The sequence below is a fragment of the Populus euphratica genome, unplaced genomic scaffold (genome assembly GCF_000495115.2).
Source record: "Populus euphratica unplaced genomic scaffold, PopEup_1.0 scaffold132.1, whole genome shotgun sequence".
Taxonomy (NCBI): Eukaryota; Viridiplantae; Streptophyta; class Magnoliopsida; order Malpighiales; family Salicaceae; genus Populus; species Populus euphratica.
This window is the reverse complement of record NW_011500019.1, coordinates 83,729-106,645: the sequence shown is the minus strand read 5'-3', so window position 1 is coordinate 106,645 and position 22,917 is coordinate 83,729. Positions and strand designations below refer to the sequence as shown.

The 22,917-nt window shown below is 29.5% G+C and overlaps 2 protein-coding genes and 1 long non-coding RNA gene across 4 annotated transcripts in view; all 3 read right to left on the bottom strand.

Moving 5' to 3' along the window:
- The window catches only part of LOC105141805 (ankyrin repeat-containing protein At5g02620-like), a 78,422-nt gene that overhangs the window by 39,903 nt on the left and 15,602 nt on the right, over window positions 1–22,917 (bottom strand). The window lies entirely within an intron of this gene.
- The window catches only part of LOC105141804 (ankyrin repeat-containing protein At5g02620-like), a 76,355-nt gene that overhangs the window by 47,961 nt on the left and 5,477 nt on the right, over window positions 1–22,917 (bottom strand). The window lies entirely within an intron of this gene.
- Window positions 9,336–16,291, bottom strand: LOC105141803 (uncharacterized). Its single transcript, XR_845450.1, has 3 exons — window positions 16,279–16,291; window positions 10,896–10,901; window positions 9,336–9,473 (listed from the first exon to the last, which is right to left on the bottom strand). It is a non-coding gene; the product is annotated as an uncharacterized LOC105141803 (long non-coding RNA).

Below are 22,917 nucleotides of genomic sequence, written 5' to 3'. Positions count from 1 at the left end.
AGTGGATCCTCTAACCTTGACATTTATTGTTATCATTATTTAATCCTTACATTAATCTTCCATCTCAAATTTCTCATCAACTTCTTTTTTTTTCTTCTTCTATTATTATTATTATTACTACCACTACTATTACTACTATTATTATTATTACTACTACTACTAACATTATTATTATTATTATTGCTGTTATTATTATTATTACTATTGTTGTTGGTATTGTTGTTGTATTATTGTTATCCATAATTTATACAATTAACCTCTTTGTGATGCTTTTCTTCGTCCGTTTGTTTCTCTGGTTTGCTTTCCCATGCTTCCCTTATTTCTCCCTCTGTATTTTCTATTCATCCTTCCTCTCACTCGCGTCTATCTTGTCTCTATTGAGAAGAGATGGTTACTGCTGTTATGGCTGGCATGCTCACGATAAGAAAGAATAGTGAGGGCTGGTGCTTACGAGGGAGATGGTGGTCATGGTTTAGGGAAGATGGTGTGGGTGTACATTGGTTGTTGGTTTGAGTAACAAACGGGGCTGCTGAGGGAGGCTAGGATGGTTGGAGAAGATAGGTCCGGGTACAGGGAGAAGAAACTGATGGTTCAAAATCCTAAAACATGGTTTCTCCTCTGTTTTCTTTTTTGAGAGGAAGGCGGTTGCAGACAAGATGGTTTTTTTATTTCATTCCCCCTAGTCAATTTTTCACCCCTCTCTCCCCTCTTCCTCTCCAGGTCAGTAGAGGAGGCTTACATATAGCCTATATGCAGCTCCACTTATGAAACAAAATCTTACATTAACTCTAGGGTGTAATCACGGGTGAGAAAAGATAGGAAACCAGAAAAGATAGGAAACCAGCATATTCTGATGATTTCCAATGATTTCATTCCCTCTATAGCTGGGAACATGAGGCCAGCTGTTCCCGGGATAGTTGTTATAGAAAAAAATACGGTTCTTCAATTTCTTCCTTCTAATTTTATCTTCAATCAACTTCCTTATTTTAGTGCCTTTTCCATTTGGTCCTTGGTCCAAAAAACGGCTTCAAATTGGTTGTAATTGGTCTTCAAACTTTAAGCATCTTGCGATTGTGTCCCTGCAAACTCGAGCAAAATCCTTCTCACGACAGGAATCCCTACTTTCACATTAGTTATTCAAACAGAAATATCTTGAGCTTCTGATATCAAAATCAAGAGATTCAAAAGCCTAAATTTACCTACACGTCCAGGACTACAACTTTGATGAAGGAGTCGAAGTGAGATAAAATTGTTTTAAAGAACAAAATCTGACAGTAATTTAGTCAATCAAAAAGGTCTCCTGATCTAATTCAAAAACTGACAAATATCGAGAATCCTGATATGACTGAGAGTATGATCTAAGAAGAAATCAAAAAAAATTATGACAGAAATAAAGTTTTTTTAATGCAAAACTTGGGTTAGAATCCTTCTCGTGGTAGAATTCTCTGCCTCCACATTAGATATTCAAACGGGAATATCTTGAGCTTCTGATATTAAAATCAAGCAATTAAAAATCCTAGATTTATCTACGCGTCTAGGACTACAACTTTGATGAAGAAGTCGAAGTGAGATAAAATCACTTTAGAGAACAGATTCTGGTAGTAATATGTTTGTTCAAAAAAGTTCTTGATCTGACAATGCTAAGCATTCAAATCTGACTCAGAATTTGCCCTAAGAACAATGATTCCTAAGACCTAATAAAGATGTAGGTTAATTTTTCAACATGTCATGAGTGACAGAATATAGCTAGGATGGTCAAATATCATACAAAACTAAATCAAAATCAGAGCCTAAGTTGGAACAAAAAATTACGACAACAACAAAACCATTTTTTTAGTGCAAATTATGAGGGATTTATCCAACCTTAAAGACTAGATAAAGAAGGAATGAATTTAGCATTATGAAGACTCCTAATCGACCTAAGAAAACGTGATGGTTTTGGTACAAAGGGGAAGGATAAAAAGAGCATAAAACAGCTCAAACAAGGTTTCGAAAAAAATATTTCTCTTTGCTTTGTCAATCTTCTGGCGAACATGAGCTAAACTCCTACACTCAGTTCAAAAGAGGTATACACCATCTCTAACACATGAGGTCCAAAATTGAGTAACAATAGTTATCTTGAGCTCTTGACCTGAGTCATGAGTTTGACAAATTGACTTGGGTTATTTTTATGTTTTTTTTTTTAAAATTGATTTCATTTTTAAGTCTCACTTTTCAATATTGTACTGATTAGGGATTAAACTTTATAATTTATTTTTATTTTTTTATGAGGTTATCTCAATCTTAAGATCTGAGTTGCAAGTTTGACACGTAACTCAGATTGTTTTTTGAAGTCCTTTTTTAATTAATTTTATTTTTAATTTTATCCTTCAATATTGTGTTTATTGAAAATTAGACTTTATAATTTGTTTTGATTTGTTTTCTGTAGGGTTGTCATAATCTCATAACCTATGTCACAGATTTGGTATGTTAATTTAAGTTGACTCGAGTCAATATAATATGTTGTCATCTTAATATTAAAAAAATATGTCATCTTGAAATTTATTTTGAATCAAATTATATTTTTACTGGTCGTTTGGGTTGTTTTTGAACCTTCAAAGTCAACCAAGTCATATCGAATCAATACTCCACACGGTTTAAATTTCTTTTCCACTAAAAAATATATTAGCAATATCTAAATAATTTTTTTACATTCAAGAAAAATTTGACCCGACCTACAGCACAAGACACAACACAGGTCAATAATCTAGTACAAACATTAAACTAAAATAATATTTCACTATACATGTATATACATTCATAAAACACTATTTAGAGAATCAAACTAAAATATTCGATCAAAAATTGTTTTAAAATTCTTTATTTTCTATTTGTAACTAACAATTAATTCCAGATGATGAATGTTTTTTTTTTATAAATATAATTTAATTTTATTTGATAGCAAATCTAGTACTGATTATTTTAGTTGTAAATCTTGTTCATAAATTTTAGCTTAAATTTTAATTTTTTTGTTTAATTATTGCAAAATTATTATTGTTGTTGTTTGTTTGTTTGTTTGTTGTTGTTGTTGTATAAAAATTCATTATTTTTTAAAAATGGTGATACTTACTATGATATTAAATATTAATAACTATCTAATTAGGAAAATTATTTATTCCATACTAAATAGAAATTTATCATTTTTTATGACCAGGATGTGTGTGTGTGTGTATTCTTTTAAACAAATTCCAAATTTGCATTTTTGTGAAAGAAATTAGATATTTTTGTGAACATTTGTTTGCAGCATATGCTGGATTAATCGATATTTTATTGATTAATTTATTAATCAAATTCATTAATCTGGAATACTGTCATGCTAAGATTATATAAATTGTATAAATGTAATTATTGATTAATTTATATTGTTTAAGTTTTTTGTTTATTTTTTCTTTGTTTTCTTATCATAAAAGACACTAGAGATGAAATGTTGTTTATCATAATAGGGTATTACCTGCCTTTTTTAATGTTGTATGTGCTCTTGAACTTGACAAATGCTCAAATGTGAATAAATCACTTGTCAGCCTAATTATTTTTTTAGGACAATAAAACGTTTTCAAAAACTTTTTATTGTTAATTCCCTCGTTTAAAGCATAACTCCATCGCAAGGCAAAGGGTTTTGAAACACGGAAGTGAGAAGGAAAGGATGAATATGCTAGCACTTCTATTTTTTTAAAATTTGTTTTCTAATACTTAGACTCTTGTATACAGTGGCGGAGGCGGGGGCTGGCAAGGCCCCAGCCCCTGCAGTAAATGTTTTTCCCAGCCGCCTCCCCTGTAAATATTATAAAAATAATAAAAAATTTAACTTCATTTCTCTTAATTTTTAATTTGCCCCCCTTAGTTTTTTTTTTTCTAGCTCCGCCCCTTCTTGTATACATCAAAGTATCTCGCTGCATCAATATTTATATAACTGAATTTGGGATTAACTGAATTTTAACTGAATTTTATTTGATAGCAAATTTGGGATTGGTTGTTTTAGTTTGAAATCTTATTCACAAATTTTAGTTAAAAATTTAAAATTTGTCTCATTATTGAAAAACATTGTTGTTGTTATTGTTGAAAAGGATGATGATTGCTATAATATTAATTACTAATAGCTATCATTACCAGAAAACTGAGGAATATAAACAAAATTACCAACATAATTTTTATGTCGGTATATTACAGTGATATTTATTGACCAAATTATTTCCCTTGCTAAAACCATATGTACATACCGATGTAATGTTTTTATCGGTATATATTGAATGAATCCCAGACAGAATATAAAGAATTGTAAAAAACAAACAGTGCACTGGCGTGAAAGTTTTTGTGGATGATTTTACCAATAAAATTACAAAGGGATTCAAACCGGAATCTTCGTACATTGATGTGTCAACTTCACCAATAGAATTGTCGACGGAGTGACAGACAGAAATATATGCCTGCAACGACCCACCCCTCCCTTGCAACAAAACAAACCCCTGCTCTTGCAAACAACCACACCCCAAAAATCCCCTATCATCTCAACACAAATCAATCACCCTTCTTTAACTTCTATAGTCACAACATCCGTGTTCTGATTTATTATGGATTTTTTATATTTTTAGTCAGTAAGTCTACCTTTTTTAATCTAAACATTAAAATATCAATTTTATTATTATTAAGTGTTTTTTTAGTATATGTATTTTATTTTGGTGTTTACTTGTTTTATTATTTTTTCTTAAACAAACTTGTAGTATGGATTTACAATTTTATGCTTGTTATGGTTAATTTGTTTTAGATTGTGTAAAATTATATTTGTTTGTAAATTGATTAAACTTATTTTGAATTACTGACTTAGGTGTGTTGTGATGATAAATAAAGGCTTGCTTAATGGGTCAGTTTTAATTTGTTGTTATTTATAAATATATTTAACTTGTAACTTTTTTTTTTCTAAAAGACTACATCTTTTGGATATGAGTCGAGCCCAATAAAGTTGTTTGTAGAGACGCACATGTAGTAGAGTCAAGACTGCCAAAAGTTGGTGTGACAGTTTGTCGATAACCGCACTCAACATTTTGTGGTATGTTCATTCAACCATTTTCTTTTGCATGTTATTATTTTCTTGAATTGAATTTAATGATTTTTTTTTTAATTTTTAGGAAACATATAATAGCTGGTTGAGGGAGAGATATGGGGACAATCCTTCTATCCACTTGGATTTCGATCTAGATTTGTAGATGGAGGTAAGATCGTCTGGTGGAACCAATATAAATCGGGTGTACGGACTCTTTAACACTATGACCAATGACTTGCAGGCGGCCCATGGTATCTCAACTATTAGGAGCTCCCAATCAGCATCTAGCACCTAGTTTATGGAGTTCGTGACCTTGCAAAAACACATGGCTAATCTCACCGAAAAGTATGAGGAACTCTTGGCGGATCATGAAAGACTCCGCCAAATGGTCATTGTCATAACCCAATTCTGTGTTATTCTCTAAAATTTCTTTTTTTTAAATAATAATAATAATAAATAAAATAAAATAAAATAAAGACTGACGATGCGGAGAAAGCAGGCTAGGGAATACAACTGCAATTTTAGAGAAAATTCAAGACCTAATTCTACCATATTATGCCCAAAAATGTATAAAAAAATATAAATTCAAGGTCAAATTAAATGATTATTAAATGCATTTGTATAAAAATAAGTCCAAAGATATAATTAAATTTTTAATAGGCCAATTTGATTTAATTATGGGTCACACTGAATTTTAATTATGTTTAAGAATTAATTTGAGTCCAATTAAAGGATTTAATTGCATGCAAGGACTTAATTATACTTTAAATTGGTATTAAGGGCTTAATTGGTGAGAAATTAAATTTGAAAGATAATTTGTTCTTAATTGAGAAGATTAGAATTTTAAGAGACTAAATTTCATTTTTACTAAGTTAATTGATTTGAAATCAGGGCAAATTTTCAAAAAAAATTAAAGTTTTTGGGGTCAATTAGGGGTTAAATTGAAGAAATTCACATTCAAGGACCATTTTGCAAGAAGGGCCAAACTTTAGGGACCCAATTGACAAACAACAGATGGTGAAATTGAAGAAATGGAAAGTTTGATACTTAATTAGGGGTTCAATTGTATAAATCCAAGATGAAGGACCAAAGTGCAAAAAGCACATAAATCTAGGGATCCAATTGAACTTTGACAAAAAAATTGTTGACGTAGAAAATTGGATTAACTTACCTACTTTGCAGGTGCATTTAATATAGTTATCCTTCACTATATTTAGCAATAATTGCACGAAACTAATCCCTCGACATCCATCCACGCTCCTTACCGGATTACTAGCACCACAGAGGACATGACACTGGCCTAAATAGGCTAATTTAGGCAACCTTAAACTGTCAAATTTGACAATTTATGATGCCTCTTTGATAGTTCAAGGTTGCTGACTTTGAGCCAACGGTTGAGCCAACGGATGAAATCTTTCCCAGCTAAATCAAGGGCTAAAAGTTTTTCCACAATGAAGATAAAATTACCCTCTTCCATCATCTATAAATAGAGGTGGATTTCATGGCATGAGTATGAAGAAAATCGAGTTCAAAGTTGACAAAAAACTAGCCTCCCTCCCCTTTTTTCTCTTTTTTCTGTCGTCTCTCTCTCTCTTCTTTCTCCTTCTTAGTCGCACCTTCGGCCACCATCACTCTCACCAATGTCTTTCCCATTACAATATACACCACAATTAAACACCCAACCACCTCACGTGGTGGTCGCATCACCTCTCTCTCTCTCTCTCTCTCTCTTTCCTCTCTGCAAAACTCTTCTTTGTCTCTACCATCGCAACCCCAGCAACAAAAATAACAAGAGACTCGATGATTGGTGGAGATCAAATTTTATAAGAGATTCTATAAGCTTTTTTTTTTTTTTTTGGGGGGGGGGGGTCGTCGTCGTCTTTTTCAGTTTCACTTGCAATCTGAACACTTATCTCCAAAACCCATGTTTGCAAACATGTATGCAAAGCGTCAAAAGAAAGAATCTATGTGTGATAGGATTAGCAATTTACCTGATGCACTCCTCCTTCACACACTCTCTTTTGTGAGATGCCAAGGAACAATGCATACATGTTTGCAAGTTTGATACTCTCCCAGAAAATTTCATCTTGAGCTCGCCGTAAAGAATGGCAGAACGTTGATTAAAATTCATGTTGGGATTTGATGGCAAAGTTATCTGTCATAGGGATTAAAATAACTTTATTTAATGTGTTTCTTTATTTTATTTTAAATCTTCAAAGTAAGAAATTCTAAAACATATATATATATATATGTGTGTGTGTGTGTGTGTGTGTGTGTGTGATTTTGATAAGTATTAACTTAAAAGAACAATAATTCTTAAAAAAAAACAGGTTTTTGTAACAAAAAAGAAAGAAAGAAACACATTAATAATAAAAAAGGAGTTTTGATTGGATACATTGTTCACTCTTTATTTTAAATCAATACAATTTTTCTAATTTCTATATTAGTTTTTTTAATTTTTTATCCAAAAAACTTTATTGCCATTATAGAAAAGATATGTTTTTCCAATTAAAAAAAATAATATGAAAAGAGAATTTTAACTAAAAATATTTATTTTCCCCAAGAATTCAAATAACTATCTTTATCATGAATACTTATTTTTATTTTAATACAATTAAAAAAAAAACAACCATGTTACTAGGTTAAATATTTACACTTGCATTTATTTTTTGTTTTTTTTTAAAAAAAATCCAACTGTTTAAGCCTTTAATTAGAGTAACCATTCAATTTATTAGTTCAAATATTTTTAATTTGTTTAAATAAAAAAACAAACATCATCATTTCAATTTTCAATTTAAGAATTTTATGCTATCAAAACACAGGTCCACAGATTCATAGCTTCTTCTTCTTTTCTTTTTTTAAAATTACAACTTAGTTTGGAATGTTACCCATAACTCGTTTGTATATCTAATATCTCGAACCATTCCCTATCTTTATATCTTAATAGCGGTTTAGTTTGCTATTTAGAAATTAGTAGATTCTTATTAAAGATTTATATAAATATTAATTTTAAAATTTATAAAATTAATTGAGATATATCTTGTCTAGATATCTATATTAATCTAAAAAAAAAAGCAAGTTTATCAGATTTAACTTGTTACCAAATGAAGTCGATGGGAACATTCCAACCATACATGCACTTCATGGAACAAGCTAGCTAGCTAGCTTACACAGAGACGAAGAACATTGAAACTTGGCACATCCCACTTTTAATAGTTTTGTTACCGTGTAATATTAATGATTGGTTATTTTTAAAAATATATAGAATAATTTATTTATTTTTAATTTTAAAAATTATTTTTTTAACTAAAAATATTTCTTTTCCCCAAGAATTCAAATAACTATCTTTATCATGAGCACTTATTTTTATTTTAATACAATTAAAAAAAAACAACCATGTTACTAGGTTAAATATTTACACTTGCATTTATTTATTTTTAAAAAAAAACCCAACTGTTTAAGCCTTTAATTAAATTAACCATTCAATTTATTAATTCAAATATTTTTAATTTGTTTTTTTTAAAAAACAAACATCATCATTTCAATTTTCAATTTAAGAATTTTATGCTATCAAAACACAGGTCCACATATTCGTAGCTTTTTTTTTTTTTAACATTACAACTTAGTTTGAAATGTTACCCATAACTCATTTGTATATCTAATATCTCGAACCATTCTCTATCTTTATATCTTAATAGGATATTTATTTTTATTTTTAAAAATTATTTTTGATATTAGTACATTAAAACAATATAAAATTATAAAAAAATTAAAATAAAAAAAATCTAATAACTCTTTTTAAAAATAAAAAGCAAACACTTTGCAAGTGCAATCTTGATTAATAAACAAACCATCAAAGTGAAATTGATTGTTTCACTATTACACCATATCTTTTACATCCTTGTAAATGATCCTAAACACTACACAAACAAGGAAGAAGAAGCTCAGATCAATGAGACAAGCGCTAATGGCAAGCCCAAAGGAAGGTTCTAGAACTGCATATGTGCCGGTGAGGAATGCAATAATCATTGTTCCCATGCCAATCATGGTCAACAACGTGGCCAACATAAATAATTTCAAACTGGTAACCTCATACATCTCTGTATTCTTATCCAATTTAAAACCTTGATTCAACGCCATTAAAAAGTGGATAAACACGGCAAAAATAGAGAGCACCATTGACATTGCATCTGATATGACAAATACTATAAAAGCAGCTTTTTTAGCTAGAATTGCAGTGCCTTTATTTGGACCTGGGTCGCTATTGTAACCGCCAGGTAGGGTAAATGCTGCTGCAAATGTTACAGTTGCTATCAGTGCCGCAACAACTAGATGAGACTCTCTTGCTTTACTCATAGCTTCCTCTTCCTCTTTGTTTTCCTCCTCATTCTGTCCTCTCACACGAACGTTAAGGTTGCCAAACGGTCCACTGGCAACATCTTCGACGGATTCAAAGATCTCTTTCTGCAAAATATTTTGGGTGAAATATGTAGATAATCCATCATTTTTAGCCAATTATCAACTCCCGAGCCTTTGTTTTTGCTTCCACTAACTAAGTGTGTTTGCAATCAAATCCTTTTTATAACTTTAAATATTATAGATAATTAGCAGGTAACAAAGACTAAATTGGTTGAAAAACGGCATTTTTTTACATTAGCCAAATTACGATGTGGACTTTTAGTACAATTTTATATACTAATAATAGTTTCAATTACTCACGATCCTTTGTTTTGCACAAAGTAATCGACTTTATATCATTCAAACGAAAAACTACTCATTTCATTCAATAATTAATTTCCCAGTATATGTATGAATTACGGAGCCCCTGCATCGATTTTCTTCTGCAAAAGGGTTTTAATGGATCGTCATGTGTGTGTGTGTGTGTGTGTGTGTATTAGATACATTAATTTTTTTTTTTTTAAATAGATCCATTAATTATCATGTGTGTGTATTAGATACATTAATTTTTTTAAAAAAATAGATACATTAATCATCGCGACAGTTAAGTCATAGAGAGGATTACCTTTATCTCAGCAAAATTTATGAAGAGTATGTCGTAGACCCTTAGCTTTCGCTTATTAAGACCAAATATATCGCTTTCACATTCATCTCTATGTTCATCTAAAACACGTCTCCATTGCTTCTGCTTGTGCGCTAAAGCAGCAATTAGATGGAAGGGCGTGTTTCCTTTATCATTTTAAGTCTTGCAAGTTCGGGAATGTCCAGACATTCCTCCAATACATTCCTTTTTTGACTGGCAACAGCATAGTGAAGAGCATTCCAACCTCTGTGATCAACTAGCTCACAACAAGCTGGACAACGAGAAACAATCTCTTTCACTACGTCTACATTGCCGTGAATAGCAGCAATGTGAAGAGCTGTTCTCTTCTTCTCTGTGTCAGCAATGTAGGCTGCCGACGGATAATAGTCTAGTATTTTTCTTGCTGTCCCTGAAACCAACAAAACAAGGAATATAGATTAGCTAATTATTTGATTTGAAAAGATGACAGGGCTGATCACTTACAATAATTAAATTCCATTTCTTATTTTGTAGAATGCATTCATCTCAAGTGTTTTCCTTCATGACCAGCAGAGATTTCATATAGTCCATGTGAATTACTTAAACACACAAAGAATTTTATTGCTTTAAAATAAAAAATGCTGATTTATTTGGATTTTGAAATAAACACAGTTAATTTTAGCTTTTGTTTTAGCACAGGGATATATAAAATCAAATATATTTGGCTTTTGAATAATACTTTGCACAATTATGTATAAATAATTAATTTATTCTCCAGACTTGAGCACAAAATCCTACCATCATCTCCCGCCGAGCTTGCCGCATGTAAAGCAGTTCCACCATTAGGGCCGCCATAGTCCACTGAAATGCAATTTCTTAAGATTTCATCGATCACTTCTCTTCGTTTTTCGAAAACAGCTATATAAAGTGGTGGTTCTCCATGAACATTGGCGGAATATGAAAACTCCGGGTCCTCTGTAGTCAATATTTCCACCACATGGCTCTGGCTATTTCGAACTGCCTCGTGCAACGCTGTATCTTGCTCTTCATTGGTCATCCCCAACATCTTTTTTGCTTCTGTTACTCCGCTCTCTGGATCTGTAGGTAGAGCTTTTGCGCGGTAAATGAGGACTCCTACCACGTTGGAATGGCCATATCTTGCTGCCAAATGGAGTGGGATTTCACCTTTCTTATTGGCTTGGAATAACAGTGGTGGACACATTTCAAGAATTTTATCAACAAAATTAGTGGATTCCGGTTCCCTCGTTTGGTTTCTTAAGTAGACATGAAGAATTGTGTTCTTGTCTGGAGTCAATAACCGATCAAGGCATGTTTGACAATTCTCAAAGGGAACGATATTGCCTTCTTCTGCAGCTTTGTACAAGATATGATCAATATAGGTGACTTTATTCATTTTCTAAATAGTTTAGAGAAACTCACCAAATAAAATGTAAGCTAATGAAGGAGAGGAGAAACCACCGTGGCACAAAGGTAAGAGGTTCCACTTCTTAATTGATTACAAGCTGCATATTTAAGTAGGGATTGTTTTTTTAGAAATATACTAAAATAGTATTTTATTTATTTATTTAAATTATTTTTAATATTAGCATAATAAAACTATTTAAAAACATATAAAATTTTAATTTAAAAAAAAAAAGAAGAAAGCTAAGTCTTTATTAGTAGAGCCCACCGAAAAGGTCTTTTACAAGTTTTTCTTTTTAACCTATGATTGATGCGAAATTTAGAATATTTTTCTAAAATATTATTATTTTTTCTCTAAAATTATTTTAACCTATGATTGATGCGAAATTTAGAGTATTTTTCGAAAATATTATTATATTTTTTTCTCTAAAATTATTGGCTTAATTATTAAAAACTCATAAAAAATCATAAAACAAGATTTGTTTATAAAGATTAGGTACTAGCCTCCATATACCTTGATGGGAGAATGAATTATAATTTGTAGTGAGTATGTAAAAAAAAAAGGAAAAGGAAAAAAGGAAAAAATATAGTAAAGTGTATGTGTGTGTTTGAATTTTATTAATTTATTTATGGATTTTTTTCATATGGTAAAATTGTAAAGAATAAAAAAGAATTTAATATTTTGATTTGCTCACGGTAAAGAATTATGAACTTATATGTGAGTAGTATTTCTAATATCCGATGAAAAGAAAAGAAATTTAAAACTTCTTTAACACATCAAAGTCACGGAGTAGCTTATCTCAAGTAGGGAGCATTAGGAATGCTAATACCTTCCCTAACCATAATCAGTCCCTTACCCGTGAATCTCTGACAAGATTAGTACACTCGGGTTTTCTATTAACCCTTAATTAAATACTTAGTGGCAACTCCTAACGAACCAAATCAAACAAAAACTAAAAAATCACTAGCTAACGTCGCGCGGGTGACTTGCGATATGGTAGACCTAATAAAAATCAAGTGTACCGGCTCTTTAACATTACAGTCGAGAACTTGGAGGCAACCTGTAGTGTTTCATCCGATGAGAGCTCCCAATCAGTATCGAGCACCTAGTTTGAGGAGTTCACGGCCTTGAAACAATAATACAAGCGACTCTCAACGGATTATGAACAACTATGTCAAATGATCATGAATATTAAATCAAAGATAAGTGATTATACATGTGTGATCCCTATTTTTTTGTTTGGTCCTGAGAACAATTAGCCTCCTCCTCCTCCTCCTCCTCCTCTTCCAACTCTACCATTATTATAGTTTAATTTTTTTTTTTGGAAACACATTAAATTTGTAATGAATATTTGGATGAATATTATTTAACAGTATTTTTATATTTGTAATGTTCAATACAATTTTATTTGATTAATTGGTTTTTCTTACTATTAGTCTATATAATTTTATATTATTTATTCTAAATCATTTTTTAAAACATATATTTATTAAATTAACACTAACGGAGTTCTAGATGGACCTAATTCATCAATATTTTATAGAGAGTTGCAAAATATTTATTGTCCATACAACAGTTACCGACGGACACAAACCATTGGTATTTTATAGAGAGTTGTAAAATATTTATTGCTTATGTCATAATCACCTACAAAAAGTCCACCGGTGAGTTACCGTGGGAAATACAAACGAAATTAGTCCATCAATATCTTTTTAGCAAGAATTTGTTTGTTTTAGCGTGCTTTTTTCATTTGTCCCACTGTCGGTGTTTTTTTTTTTTACCCATAAAAATAACGACAAAAATGAGAATTACCAATTATCAATATTCTGACAGACGATTTCCATCAGTAATGTTGTTAGTAAAACTTTTACCGACATAGTATGTGTTTTACGCCTAGAGAAATATACCGTCTGTAAAACTATTGAATGTTCTTGTGGTTTAACACAAATAAAAAAAAATTCTCTTTTATTGTTTATGGAGTATGGAAAATTATAGTTTATTCTCAAAGTTTTTATTTTTATTTTTTGTCCCCATATATATTTTTTAGGGTTTAATGTTAGAGTCTTAAACCTCAGTTATTTGTTTTATATTTTAATTATTATAATTTGAGATGAAAAATAAAATTATCAAAAAAAATAAACATAAAATGTTTTACTATCCATATTTTGATAATAAAAAAAACTGATTTTGTTATCAACATAACACGCTATATGATTCTATGGTGTCTATTTACAATCACTATTATTTTTAGTAATTTATTAATATAACTACTAATGATAATAATAGGTGTTTATTATTATTATTTTATTTTTATTAATGATTGTAAAATAAAATAGAGTTTTATAATAATGGATAAATTAAAATGTTTTGTTTTTCAAATATTTTTATCTTTTGCGTTATATTTAAAAACCTTTTACCACAATTTAAAAAAAAAAAAAAAAAAAAAGGACTCTTGAAGGCCACATGGTATGGTCCCAAAATGAGACCGTGCAAAGATTTCTTGGTCCCATAAATATTTCTGATTGGTAAACTTTTCTAGTGATTTAGCATTTGCTTGGCTGGCGGCTGCTTTTGAATTTTTTCACTGCCTTAAGCAAATAATTTGAGGACTGATTTGATTTTTTATCTTGTCCGTACGTTTATCACATGTTCACACGGTGGAAAGTGAACGCACTCAGACAAAAATAAGAGCAAATACAAAGAACACAAGTCTGGTCCTTAAACTGATTCGAATGTACTGCTGTTCCGTACCCCCTTCTTTTTTGTCAACAGGGCCCAAGTTCAACGTGTTTCGCATTGCTCAAAATCTCGTCATCCGCAGAAAAGAAGACTCTTGGGTAGAATTTGAGTTTTTATTTTTAAATTAATATTTTTTATATATTTTTATATTATTTTGATAATCATAGTTTCTACGTTTGATCGAGTAAAGAAGATTGATTTAGAATTTAATGGGATTTTAATTCGAAATTAAATTGTTAAGGAGTTGATCGTTTAATTTTAAAAAAATTTATTTAAACGAAGAATCAAATCTTGATAGCTTCTGTTTTAAATAAAAATGCTTTGTCAACACACTATTTTAACACATTTGATAGAAATTGATTTTAATATTATATATTTATATCTATATATATTGTTTAAAGCAAGAAAAAAATGGTTAAACTACGGAGACTTTGGATATGTAAAGGAATTTATGCTATTTTATATCATAATTAACGTCAAAAACTTATATTATTATTATTATTATTTGTTAAAGTCCATTTGAAAGGAAAGATTGGATGGAATTAGAAATCACATGAAGTTAAAAAGAGAAGTCAACTTCGTTTTGGATCTTATGACTCGATCCATAATCCCGACTTTAGCCATTTTGTTGCCAGGCCCATTATGCCTAGAAATTATTCCCATGATGTAAAAAACGTTGTTTTATATATATATATATATATCCGCTACGGAAAGCAAATATAACAAGGTGCAGGGGTGGATATGCATGACATATATTGTGTGTGTATAATTAACATTTACCAATGTATACACATATAAATTCTTTATTATTTTTTATATAAAAAAAACGATTCAACCAAGAACATTGGTTAAATTTTGAATGAATATCAAGAATTATTGTATATAAAAGGATTTTAATTTATAATCATTCGATGAACCTTAATGAAATATCATATTAATTAACCATCAAAATCAATCCAAGAAAAAAGTATAAAATAGTGTTATATATTTATATTTATTAATTCAATAACATTGGATTCCATGCACATATATAGACAGTTTGATCCGAAGAATGATGTGATATATACCGTAGGTACAAGCAATTAAACTCGAGATTGGTTTTCTGCTCAGGTTCCAAGTAATATATATTTATTTATTTATTTTCTGCTCAGGTTCCAAGTAATATATATATTTCTTTTTTTATTATTTATCTTACATATATCTTAATTAATTTTATATATTTTAAAGTTAATGAATATATAAATTTTTAATGATACTAATATTCATAAAATTTAATATAATATTTTAAAAAAAATAAACTTAAAACCTGAGTAATTACTCTTCTCAGTTCCAAGAAATATACTCTTCTTTATATTAGTTAAACGCATGGCTACATATTTGTACACTTTCCCTAACTTTTAACTGGTTCTCCTGTGATATATATACTTTTTGCATCGTAGGGATGAAGGAAACATCGCGTTCAATTCCAACCACATGGCAGATTAAATTTGAACTAGAAAATGTGAACCCAACTGGTCACTACACATTCCAATTGGATTTAGCATCAGCCAATTTATGTGCCCTTCAGGTAAAAATCTTCACATTCATTTGAACAAATGTGTTTTCAAAAGTAAAATAAACTAAGTTACTTTCTCATGATTTGATCGATCCTTTTTTTTTTTCAATCTATACGAGAATTGTGCTTAATTTTTCAATGAAGAATAAAAAATAATTCTAATAATTGAGTACACACCATATCCCTCTGGAAACTCAGAGAGTGCATCATTATGAGGGAGAGAGTACTTATTTTCATTGAAAATGATTATTGTCTACATTAATAATTAAGACAAAAAGAATCATAATATATAATAACTTAGCACTTATCAAATAATTTGCATTTAAAAAATTTGAATATAAGAACTATACTTTGAAGAATTATTTTCAGCGATCAAAACCCCCATGGTTGTTCTATAATGTGAACAACGTAGTATATATTATTCTTACTATATATGTACTTATGCTACGTTGTTTTACTTCTACTGATTTCCTCTTCATTTTATGTTTTGTTAAACCTTGTTCACATGAAGCTATAAAATATAGGTAAGAAATGCCTTTTTTCCTTATCATTTTGCACCTTATAAATTGTTTTATTCTGATTCGTGCCCTAGTCATGGTATTGTCTGTTGAGAAAACCATGCTCCGTTGATCTTTTCTTTTTACTAAACTAAATCGCCACCGATTGGAATTAAAATTCTGATCTACATTAATTTCATTCGGATGGGATTAAGATGTACTCCTCCACAAACTCTAATAAATCTTCTCCCAAGAAGAGATGCCTTGGAATGTTTTAGAAAGGGGATAATATTCTCATATTCGCACCCAACTTATTCGCTATTACCCTTTCTCAGTTGTGTCCCTAACCTACATATTTAAGCAATTGGGTCCAAAAAGTATCTAGGAATTATCAATCGGATCCTTTTATCTTCGAATATACTTAGTCATCTTTAGGTGTGGACTCGGTTGAGAAAATTTTTAAGCAAATTTTTTATGGACAAATCCAATTGAGAATTCCTGGGACTAGTTGGTTGAAAATTATAACTAGATTAGGAACCAAATTTGAAAAACAATTAGAGATAGGGGACTAATATTATGTTATCCAAGAACCTTATAAAAATTAGGGATGAAAACATCTTCACTCAACAGATATTAGGAACCCTCCTGTCTAATTGAGATTGAGATGGATATTAACCTAGTTTGACTAGGATCCAACCTGGATATAACTTCTCTCGCTTTTATTTTTTAGCATACAAATGAGTGTGTGGTTTTGCCCAATTAATACCCAAATGGATTTTATATATTTCCTAAATATTCTAAGAATTTTTGTGACTTATAGTTTTCAATTTTTTATTTCCTTAATATTATGAAAAATTATGTGTTTTTTAAAAAATAATTTTCAAAATTTTTTAAGTTGTTCAAATATTTTTCTTAAATAAGAAGTTTTCATAACCTATTTTTTTGTTTATTCCTCAAATTCATTTTATGTACCGTTAAAAAAAAATTACATAATATTGTTTTGAACGACACTGTGTATTTTTTTTGTTCCTTATGAATGTAGAGACAAGGAAGAAGAAGGATTTTGAATGTTTTTTCCTACTCTCTCTCTTCCCTCCACTTGCACAAACCTGACAAAACCCGGACTTATATGCCCATGCCACCATAATGAGAACGAAAGATGAGCCATACCCCGGTCACCATGCCCTGCACTTGGACAAAATATAGTGACCCTCTACCCTGGCCTCTAATAAATACAGGGGGAGGTTTGTGGGAAACAAGGAGGAATAGAGGGGAGAAGCAGAAGAGAGAGAAAAAAGAACCACCACAACGACCACCTTCATTTCACCACCAACACTGTTGTCATTGAGAATGACTACATTGAAAACAGAGTTAGCAAAAAATACAAAAAAAAAAAAGAACAACTAACAAGAAAAATAGAGGTTGGGGCCTCTGCACAATGAAGAAGAAGAAAATTGCAACAACCGCCTCTTATCATTGTCTTGCCTTTAGTGCCATTGCCTTCGCCTTTACTATAGAATAAAAGGAGAAGAACAAGATAAAATAGAGATAAAGAGGAGATTGAAAGAAGAACAAAAGAAAACAAAAGAAAATAAAGAAGAAGAATAGAAGGAAAATACGCAAAAAAGAAGAAGAACCAACCACCAACCAAGCAACTCTCTAGTCAGTACCCACTAGTAGCACCGCCATAAAGCCATCGCAGGTCCACCCCTCTTCCTTCTTTCTCATTCTCCCCTTCATCTTCTTCAGTTTCCTTTACTATTCACTGAGTGAATTAATTCACTCTTTATTGTCAACGTGAATAGTGGAGAGTACTCCACTACCCACTAAGCTAGACAAGTATGACCCAACCCAATCCAATTTTTTTATTATAAAAATCTTTTTTAATTTTTTTAATTTTTATCTATTTTGATTATTATCGGTTTGTATTTTTATACGATACAAATCCTTTTTAATTTTTTTAATTTTTATCTATTTTAATTATTATCGGTTTATATTTTTATACCATAAAGATACAAATATGATATTAAAATAACCACTTTTCATCGACATATCGTAAAAAATTATAAACAACAAAAAAATATCTTGTTTTTATGCATATGGCGAAGTCTATAAAAAAAAATCATATTGTTTTTTCATATATCAAAATTTTAAAAATATATTTTAGCATGCATTTCGATATTAATAATCAGTTTATTAAGGTCATGAGAACTAGATGAATATTTTTAAAATTCTAAAAAAAATCAATTTGTTTTCTTTTAATATTAAGGATTACGAGCTCATATGTAAAATGAATCAGCGATATTAAAAAGCTAGTTCCTTTTATTAATATTAGAATGATTATGTTTTACTCAATAAGATAATAATATCCTTACTGAGAAGGATCTTTTTTAAACCATAGACGGACCAACAATTTGACCTTAGGGTATATCTCCTTACTTATATCTTTCTTTTATGCAACCAGTCCTCGTGTTTAATTTTTTAGATCAGTTAGAGTTTCACTTATATCTTTCTTTTATGCAACCAGTCCCCGTGTTTAATTTTTGAGATCAGTTAGGGTTTATAGTGATCAAAATATTAATTGGTAACTCTTATTCCCTCTTTCTATTGATAAAAAATAAGAATTTATTATCTTTTTGATTTTCCCAATTACCTAGACAAACCTATGAAAGTGGAAGACTCATCACGACACCGCACATATATAACAATTTAATTTAGTCATTGAATCTTTATAAAGGAATGATAATATGTATTCACGGGTTAGGTTTTTGTATTATCTATACTTGAATTCAAACCTAAAACATTATTAATATCTGACTCAAAACTTGACGAGTGTAAATTTTGAATACCAAAATCTAATGCAATTAATAAGGTTTTAGTTATCGATTCAGTTATGTATTACCTAAATGATACAATTAGGTTTGTGGAAATTAAAAATTTTGATTATCTACATGAGGATGTGTCATATATATACTATTTGAATGACTTAATATATGCTTTTATAAACTAGTATTGAGATAAGACTTAGTTTAAAAGAATGTGTTGTCATGCTATATTAGAGTAGTGACTTTAAACGAAGATAACAAGTTGACGGTTGGTTGAGATCAAATTTTTATAGAAGATTTTAAAAGTTTTTGTTTTTGAAAGCTGCTCTGTCATTTATTAGACTATTAGATCTTTTAAAATTAGGCCCAAAAAAGTCTAATTATTTTTTTGATAGATTAGATTTTTTGGTTAAAAATAAATTAAATATTAAAAAAATTCATAACTAAATTAAATTAGAAATCAGTTCAAACCAACTAATTTTAATTTGGTGTGGTTTTTTTATAACAAAAACTGGCAAAACCTAATTTGCTTTTTCTGAGTTTTTATGGGATTTTACTGAATTTTCATAGGTATTAACAATGCATTCAAGGAGAAAAGTGAGTCCAATAATGTTATGGAAAGCAAAATACCCACTACCAATCAATATATCATCTGCATGCATCAATTATTGATTGAACTACGCTGGATTTGTTTTTTTTTGTTTTTTTTTGAATTGACGATCATCTCACGCACGCGCGCACACATACATAAAAGCTTTTCGTGTAGTCATTGATTAACTTTTAGCGTCAAATACATGCATGGACAAAAGATCTGAAATTCTTTGAACAGAAAAGCTGGAATTTATGCAGTGACAGTGATAGAAAAGCAAGCAATTATGGACAATTATCCTACTTGCAGTCAGTGCATCTAATTCCGACTTGCTTTTTCTTTTTTTTATCCTGAATCAATTATTCATTTTTTTTCCAATTTCATTCTCTCCACATAATTTTAACAGGGTTTGGTTTGCTTGTGGTGCTGTCTTCATGATATAAGAAAAATACCATGGCATTAAATCGATCATTAATTTTATAAAACTTAATTTAATTTTATCAATTCAAAAAAATATATACAGTGCCGACCAAGTTTCACACAAACAAAAAATCCTTTTTTTTTTCTTTTTTTTATTATTTATGAAGAATGGAAAATTATAGTTTATTCCCAAAGTTTTTTTTTCAGTTTTAGTCCCTATATATGTTTTCTAAGGTTTCATGTTAGGATTTCAATAGTTATTAGCATTTGCTTGGCTGCTTTTGAATTTTTTTCCCTGACTTTAGCAAATAATTTCTGCACTGATTTGATTTTTTATCTTGTCTCGGAGCCCAGGTTTAACGTGTCATCCGCGGAAAAAGAAGACTCTTGGGTAGGATTCGATTTTTTTAAAAAACAAATTATTATTCTTTTTATATTTTTATATCACGGCGACTTGGGATACGTAAAGGGGTTTTTGCAATCCTGATGCCCAAAAATTATTTTTAAATTAATTTTTAAAAGTGTTGATAACTAGAACTAGTAGCGTCTAGAGTTAAAATTCTACTTTTCACTATTTAAAAGGCCTTTTGGTTCGGCCGCTAGCTAGCACTCGGCCAGCACCCGTGCAGCGCCTAGTCAACAACAAGCGTGCCTGCCTGCACTCACTTTCGGGCCTTAATTTTTTTTATCAAAATCTTTAAACATTTAGATAATTCATATAATATTACAATACTTAAAAAGGAACGTATTGCAATTATAATAAAAGTCAAATGCAGTATATAAATCATGGTAAATCAAGAGATATTGTGCTATAAATTATAATAATAATTTTATTTTTAATTTTTAATTTTATCTTTTTATGTTTCTCTAGTTATTTTTTCTTTTTTTCTTTTTCATGAAAACTAAATTATTTAATTATCCTTTTTTTTTGTTAAATTAAGCATATTAGTCATATCTGAATTTCTTGGCTCTGGATTAACCATATTAAAATACTTTAGGTTTAACATGATTATTAGATATAAAGCTCTTGGATTTGATATGACCATCAGATCTAATATCTATAAAAAATTAAAAAAATAATTAGAATTTTTATTAAAATTACTTCAAAAATAGTTTAAATATTTTTTATAAAAAAATTTATAAAAAAATTCATTATAATAGTTTAAATATTTTTTATAAAAAAATTCATTAGAATTTTTATTTAAAATACTTCAAGGATAATTTAAATATTATTTTAAATACATCTAATTTTTTTTTTTGATAGAAAAGGAAGAAATTCTAAAATATATATGATTTTGATAATTTTTAATTTAAAATAAAAATACTTCTTTAAAAAACTTTTTTTCCTAATAAAAAAGAAACACATTAATAAAAAAAAAAAGGAGTTTTGATTAGATACATTTTACATACTCTTTATTTTAAATCAATACAATATTTCTAATTTCTATTGTAGTTTTCTTTATTTTTTTATCCAATAATTATTACAAAAGATATGTTTTTCAAATTAAAAAAATATATTATAAAAAGAGAATTTTAACTAAAAATATATTTTTCCAGAGAATTCAAATAACTATCTTTATTAACAATATTCATTTTTATTTTTATACAATTAAATAAAAAAATAAAAAGCAACCATGTTACTAGGTTAAATATTTACGCTTGCATTTATTATTATTTTTTTACAACAAAAAAACAAGCCAACTGTTGTAGGCTTTAATTAGATTAACCATTCTTTATATGATTTATTAATGCAAATATTTTTAAATTTTTTTAAAATACAAACATCATCATTTCAACTTTTAATTTAAAATTTTTATGCTATCAAAACACATGTCCACAGGTCTGCCTTGCCATCCAATATTGGAGTCGATGAGATTAGTCCAGCCATACATGCACTTCATGGAATAAGCTAGCTAGCTGACACAGGAGCCAAAGAGAAATGAAACTTGGCATATCCCACTTTTAAGAGTAGTTTTTATTATAATTGTTGTAACCTAATTTTGGCTTTTTGGCTTTTAATTTAATTTTTATAGGGTTTAAAATGAAAAATTAAAAAATCAGAGATTTATATTCGATGAAAAGTGTAATTTGTCAACTTCTGTGAAAATTAAGGACTACAATATGTCTTTGTCATTCTAGCCTTAACCGTAAAAATTAAGGACTACAATATGCCTTTGTCATTCTAGCCTTCACCTCAAGATAATTCTTATCTTCAAGATAATCCCTATCTTCTTCAAGATAATCTCTACCTTCAAGATAATCCCTATCTTCCTCAAGCTAATCCTTACCTTCTTCAAGATAATCCTTATCTTCTTCAAGATAACCCTCAAGATAATGATAGTTGTCTGCTTTTGAATTCGATTTTAATTCAAACTTTAAAAAAGAGAATGAGTTTGATTGAGACTTTACTTCTCGTAAGTGATGTGACTCTTGCACTATAAATATAGATCTCAGGGGGGAAGGAAAAAAAAAAAAAAAGAGGATAAACCCGAGAATATAGAATTAACCCAGAAAAACAGAGCAAAAGAAGGAGAGAAAGAGGAAGAGGACGATTAGAGAGAAACCTTAAAAAAAAAAACCTCAAGAGGAGGTCATTACCAGAAATCCTAAAAGAGAGAAACATAAAAAAGAAGGGGGCGGCGAACCCCATACTAGCCGCCGTCCCCCTTGTTGTAACCCAATTTTGGATTAACTAAAATTTTTTAGGAATGTTATTTTATCTTATTATTCATGACAAAAAAAAAATATAATAGATAAAAAAAAAGAAAAAAA